Genomic DNA, 6,252 nt, shown 5'->3' with positions numbered 1-6,252 from the left:
CCCCCCAACTCGCACTGAACTTGAGGAAGTATGGGTTCTAAGGGCCTAGATTCTTCTCTGGGCTGGGTTCAGGGCAGCCTGTGGCTCAATGGGCATGACCACGGGGAGGTGAGGTTGCAATAATGACCAGTTCCTCCCTAGGCCCAGCTTCCTTCTTGGTCCTGGGAAGGACTAGGGATCACATCAGAAACTGGCATGTTGGACAAAAATACTACAGAACAGGCAGTCCCTGGAGCCTCCTCCCTTTGCTTCTGGACCTCCCCTTGTACACCCTGCACCTCTCTGGTTTACTTTTGATGCTTTGGACTGAGCCTTAGCATCCTGCTGCCTCAGTTTCTCCCTGAGGATGGCTCTCAGGCATTTCTCCACAGACTGCCCATCCCTCCGCCCTGTGCCCCCAGCTCCGGCTCCCACAGAGGGAGCACCTGGAGTGGGGCCTGCCCCCCCTGCTAGTGAGTCTACCTTTGGAAACAGCCTTGGTTTCTCTTTTCACATAGTTATTACAAGTGACCTTGTATAAAACATGCGCATACATGTACACTCAGATACCCATTAGGCACATAGATATTCATATATATATATAGGTATATGTGTATATATATATATGTATATATGTGTGTGTGTATATATAGATATATACATATCTATACACATACACACACACACACACACACACACACACGCACGCATATACTCGTTGCCTTCATGGGGGCTGTGTGGCAAGGAATCCTAAGGACAGTCAGGGCCCTGGGCTTCCCGGGTTGTGTGTCCTGGGGGAGAAAGCCCCAGGGAGGCCTTGGAGCCCCAAGGGCTCCCAGACTCCTACATCTTCTGTCTGTAGGGCCGGTCTGGAGGCTGGGTGTGGAGTCTTGGGTGTCAGGCTAGAAGAGGGGGCCCCATAGTGGATTCTGTCTGGAAGTAAAGACGGAATCGCCTCCTAACCCACTTTCCTTTCCCTCCTTGGACTGGGAGATTTTAGGCATTAGGCTTCCTTCCTCTGCTTTGTTTATTTCCCTTTTGGGAAATGGACAAACAGGTCATTTGGCCCCTGGCCTAGTGAGAAGGACCAGCCGAAATGGGAACACCATGTAGTGCCCATATGGAAGCTTCCCTCCTTCCAGCTGCAGTCCCTACCCCTTGGCCTCTTGGCCTCCACAGTGGAGGCCCTTGGGGGCAGGGTGGGGTGGGGTGGGTGTGGAGGCCAGAGATGGCTCTGTCTGGAGAGTATGGCTGGGGAACCTGGCTGTCTGTCCTCTCCTCTCCTCTCTTCCTTCTTCCCTTTCCCCTCTTTCAGCCATGCAGCAGTCGTGGCCAGACCAGAACAGAATCTCAATTGTGCCTCCCCCCACTCTCTGGGGATTGTGCCCAGATACCTCATCCAACCCTCACGGCACCTGGGGCGGGCAGGGGTCTGTGTTGTGTTGTGTCTTGAGTGGCTCTGATGGGTGTTGTTGCTGTTGTGTTCTGTCGTTTTCTGGTGAACGCTGTGATGCTGTGACATGGGGGAGGGGGGGCTGTCGTCCCTCTGCTTCCCCAGCCTCATCCTTGTGGAATGTCTCCAGCAGCCACCAGGACCAGGCCTATCCCTACCCCTACCCCCAGCACTCCCTGCCCTCACCCTCGGATACGGAGCCCTGCCTCTCTCCCCAGACCTTCTAACTTGGGACACACCTACACAGACACCCACAGACACTCACACATCTTACCTCTTATGCTTACTTTATTTTTTTATGTTCTCCAAGGGACTCACTGGCTGGGAGTCTTTACCTCGATGGGTTCGGGTCCTCAGGGGGCCAGGGAGGAGGGGCCAGTGGGCAGGGCGAGCACAGCGGGGTGCTTCGGGGCCACACTTGGGCCCCGCCCTCTCCAGGATGAGCCCCCGCCCCTCCTCAGGGTGCGCCCCCCTCCCCCAAGAGGTGGCCCTTGTTTACAGTGAGGACTCGGTCACTGTGTCTCTGTTTCCTGAAATCTGACCCCTCAAGACCCCGGACTGTAGAGATTTTTATGTGTTTGGATACATCTGCTGTGTGAAAAACAAACAAAAAAACCCTACAAAAACCCTACTTTTGTACATATTGTATTTTTACTATTGAGCTGTATTCTAGTGACTGTTCATGCTCTAAGACTAGGTATCGGGACATGAATACTCTCCATGTAAAAGCACTTGCCTGGAATAAAACATTGAAACAAATAAACCTGCACTGAAATGTGAGTCAGGGGCTCACAAACACCCCGTTGTTTTATTGGGGGGGGGCACACACCCAGAGCCAGAGAGACTGAAGCAGAGGGGGAGAGAACCCCTCCGTCACTTTTCTGATCAGGCCCAGCTGGAAATGACTTTCAGGGCTCTCCAGGCTGGCCACAAGGTACAGCGAATCCACATGCTGGATTTGGACACCCACAACCTGGGTTGGAATCCTCAAATTGTCATCTATGTGGCTTTAGGTAAATCACTACTTCACTGGGCCTCAGTTTGCTCAGCCATAAGACAAAAGACATTGGCCTGGATCATTGTTCAGTCCTTTCAGTCATGTTCGACTCTGTGACCCCATGTGGGGTTTTCTTGGCAAAGATACTGGAGTGGTTGGCCATTTCCTTCTCCAGCTCATTTGACAGATGAAGAAACTGAGGCAAACGGGGTGAAGTGATTTGCCCAGGGTCACACAGCTAGTAAGTGTCTGAGGCCAGATTTGAACTCAGATCTTCTTGACTCCAGGCCAGGCACTCTATCCACTTTGCCACCTTGCTACCCTGGCCTAGGTAATCAGCTCTAAATCTATGATTCACTGCCCTCCCCACCCCAGCACTTGCATGTCCCCCACAGGCACAGCTGTCACTTGTTTTAAACATTTTCAAAGGCACATTCCCATCCATTATCCTCATGAATTAGAAGTTTATGTGACCCGCTGGGGTGTTACAAACTCAGTAAATAGCAGTAACTGGGAATGGAACCCAGGTTTCCCAACTCTGGCATCCTACCTTGGGGTTATAAGGAAAGCATTTTGTAAACCTTAGGTATAGGGTTAGGACCTGGGATTTCATTGGTGTGAGGAACTCCATCTATCAATGTAGTTTGGCACCTGTTCTGCAAGAGTCCTGGTTGCCATCATCAAACATTATATGTAATGGGGATAAGTTAGAGGCATTCCCAATAAGATCAGGGGTGAAACAGAGATGTCCATTATCACCTCTATTATTTAATATTGTACTAGAAATGTTAGCTATAGCAATAAGAGAAAAAAAGGAATTAAAGGAATTAGAATAGGCAAGGAAGAAACAAAACTTTCATTCTTTGCAGATGATGTGATGGTATACTTAGAGAATCCTAAAGAATCAACTAAAAACCTGCTTGAAACAATTAACAACTTTAGCTAAGTTGGAGTATATAAAATAAACCCACATGAATCATCAGCATTTCTATACATGCCCAACAAAGCTCAGCAGCAAGAGATAGAAAGAGAAATTCCATTTAAAGTAATGATAGAAAATATAAAATACTTGGGAGTCTACCTGCCAAGACAAACCCAGGAACTCTATGAACAAATACTTTTCACACAAATAAAATCAGATCTATGTAATTGGAAAAATATCCATTGCTCATGGATAGACCGAGCTAATATAATAAAAATGACAATTCTAACTAAATTAATTGACCTATTCAGTGCCATACCAATCAGACTACCTAAAAATTATTTTATAGAGTTAGAAAAAATAATAACAAAATTCATCTGGAAAAAACAAAAAGTCAAAAATATCAAGGGAACTAATAAAAAAAATGCACAGAAAGGTGGGCTAGCTGTACCAAATTTGAAGCTATACTATAAAGTGTTAGTCATCAAAACTATTTGGTACTGGCTAAGAAATAGAGTGGTAGATCAATGGAATAGGTTAGGCACAGGAGACACAGTAGTAAATGACTACAGTAATCTACTGTTTGATAAACCCAAAGACTCCAGCTTCTGGGATAGGAACTCAGTATTTGACAAAAACTGCTGGGAAAACTGGAAGATAGTATGGCAGAAACTAGATTTCATTGGTATAGAAAACTCCTGAGTGAGGAACTCCATCTATCAGTGTAGTTTGGCATCTGTTCTGCAACAGTCCTGGTTGCCAAAGCACCAGATAAAGTGACTTACCTAGGTTCACACAGTTAGTATGGGTCAGAGTCAGGACTCGAAACCGGGATTTTCTGGCTTCGAGGAAAGCTTAAAACATAAAATGCTATTGTCTTGTATGATCTTTATAACACCCTTTCAAGCAGACTGGCAGGTATTCCCTACTAGAAGAGCAAATCAGGATCCAGAAGGTAGGTAGACTGGTCCAAGGGCCCATGGCCACTCAGTGACAGGGCTGGGACTAGAATCAAAATGTCTGGATTCTCTTTCCTTGGTAGCATCTTGCCATATTTTTCATGAAGTTGGACATCTTTGATCTTGAGATTTCCTCAACCAAGCAAAGACAGCTCTGGTTTGATAGTAGTGAGTGAGGAAGGTTAAGAATTGGCCCCGGAACTTCCCTACCCATAGAGTGGCTAAAAGGTGCCTGTGAGTTTGAGGGTGAGGAAGGGAAAACATGAAGTGAAGACGTGAGAAGAAGATGGATCTAACGGGACCCTTAATTTTCAAATATCCTTGATTGCTTCTAAGCATGGGGCTGGGGTATGAAAATAATGTCAATTCTTCAGGGTTACAGTGGAGAGATAATATGCTCAGCTCACCATCTGCCTTCAAGGGTATAACTAGGGCAGACCTTCAGAGCTTTGCTCCAGGGTGGGAAATTTAGAGGGTACCGCCAGCACTATCCCCACTCACACAAGGAAGAGGTGGCTTCAACCTGGGACATGTTTCCCTCTTCAAGAGCCTAGAAAACTCCTGGTATCTCAGGGAAGACTTCCTCCCCCTGGACTGCACCCCAGGTGAGTGAGTCATTCCCCTCAGCCCCTCCCAAGTACAGAAATTATGAGTTAGCTGTTTTGTCTCCCCATAGTGGTCAGTGGGAGAGTCTGGGACAAAGTATCCTGGATGGTTTTCTGTAGGTCACCCTAGTTCTCTGAACACAGGAATGGGGAATAGAGACCCCTGTGGCAATTCTGCACCTGTAGGACCAGAATGATTCTGAGAGGTGGTTATACATGTGGATCACCATCCTCTCCCAGCCAATTTCCATAGTACTACTATTAAACCCGCCTTAGGGGCGGAGAAGATATCAAGGGAAATATGATTGAAGTGGGTATCATAGGGGAGGGAACATTCTGGTTGGATAGCACTCTGAATTGAATTCTGGCCTCCCAGACACAACTGCTGGAGAGAGAGATGGGGCATCCCAGGGGCACTGGCTGAACTTTACTCTCCTGGCCCATCCCCACGCCTTACCACCACATATCCCCCCTCCCTCCCCCCCCCCAAACAAAACCCAAAACATAAAGGCAAAACAATACCAAAAGATTTATTTGATCCTCCATTTCACATCTGGACACTGTGTTATACCCATTTATGAGACGCTGGCTCCCCCTATCGATAGCTTTTTAGAACTACAAAACCATTTCACAGGCCCACCTGTCCTGGACAGAAAACGTTTAAAAGAAGTAAGACTTCTTTTGATCGGCTGAGCTGGGGAAGGGGGCAATAATGTCAGAAGGGAGGGAGATTCTAGGGGTCTTCTAGCTCAGTGTTCTAATTTTATAGACAGGGAAACAGGCCTGAAAGCTTTCTGGGGGTGTTGTGGGGAACGTTTCTGTCTCCTCTCCCTTGATGGAGGTGTAAGTCAAAGGTTGTTGACAACCTACTGATGAGCTGGGAAGTCCCCACAAACTTTTTTATTTTTTATTTTTTTTAGTAAGGCAATTGGAGTTACGTGACTTGCCCAGGGTCACACAGCTAGTAAGTGTTAAATGTCTGAGGCCAGATTTGAACTCAGGTCCTCCTGACTCCAGAGCTGGTGCTCTATCCACTGAGCCATCTAGCTGCCCCGTCCCCACAAACTTTTAACCCACAAGTGGGGCTATATTATCAAATGAAATAACTATAGATAAATGAAGGGTGAATTTCTGGTCTGGCTGCTAGTCACAATGAACACTACCTGTACCTGTGGCAAGCAGCTGTAGTACTATATATACCCTCCAGCACGTGCAGAAGTCAGCTGGACTGGAGAATAACTCAGTAGTTTCCTAGCTTACCTAGTTATTTTTGCTAATTACGATCCATGATTTCTATGTTGTTAAAGAATTGCAAGCATTGGTAGCACCCATCAAAT

The sequence above is a fragment of the Dromiciops gliroides genome, chromosome 4, assembly GCF_019393635.1.
Source record: "Dromiciops gliroides isolate mDroGli1 chromosome 4, mDroGli1.pri, whole genome shotgun sequence".
NCBI classification, from domain to species: Eukaryota; Metazoa; Chordata; class Mammalia; order Microbiotheria; family Microbiotheriidae; genus Dromiciops; species Dromiciops gliroides.
Note: the sequence above shows the minus strand (reverse complement) of the source record.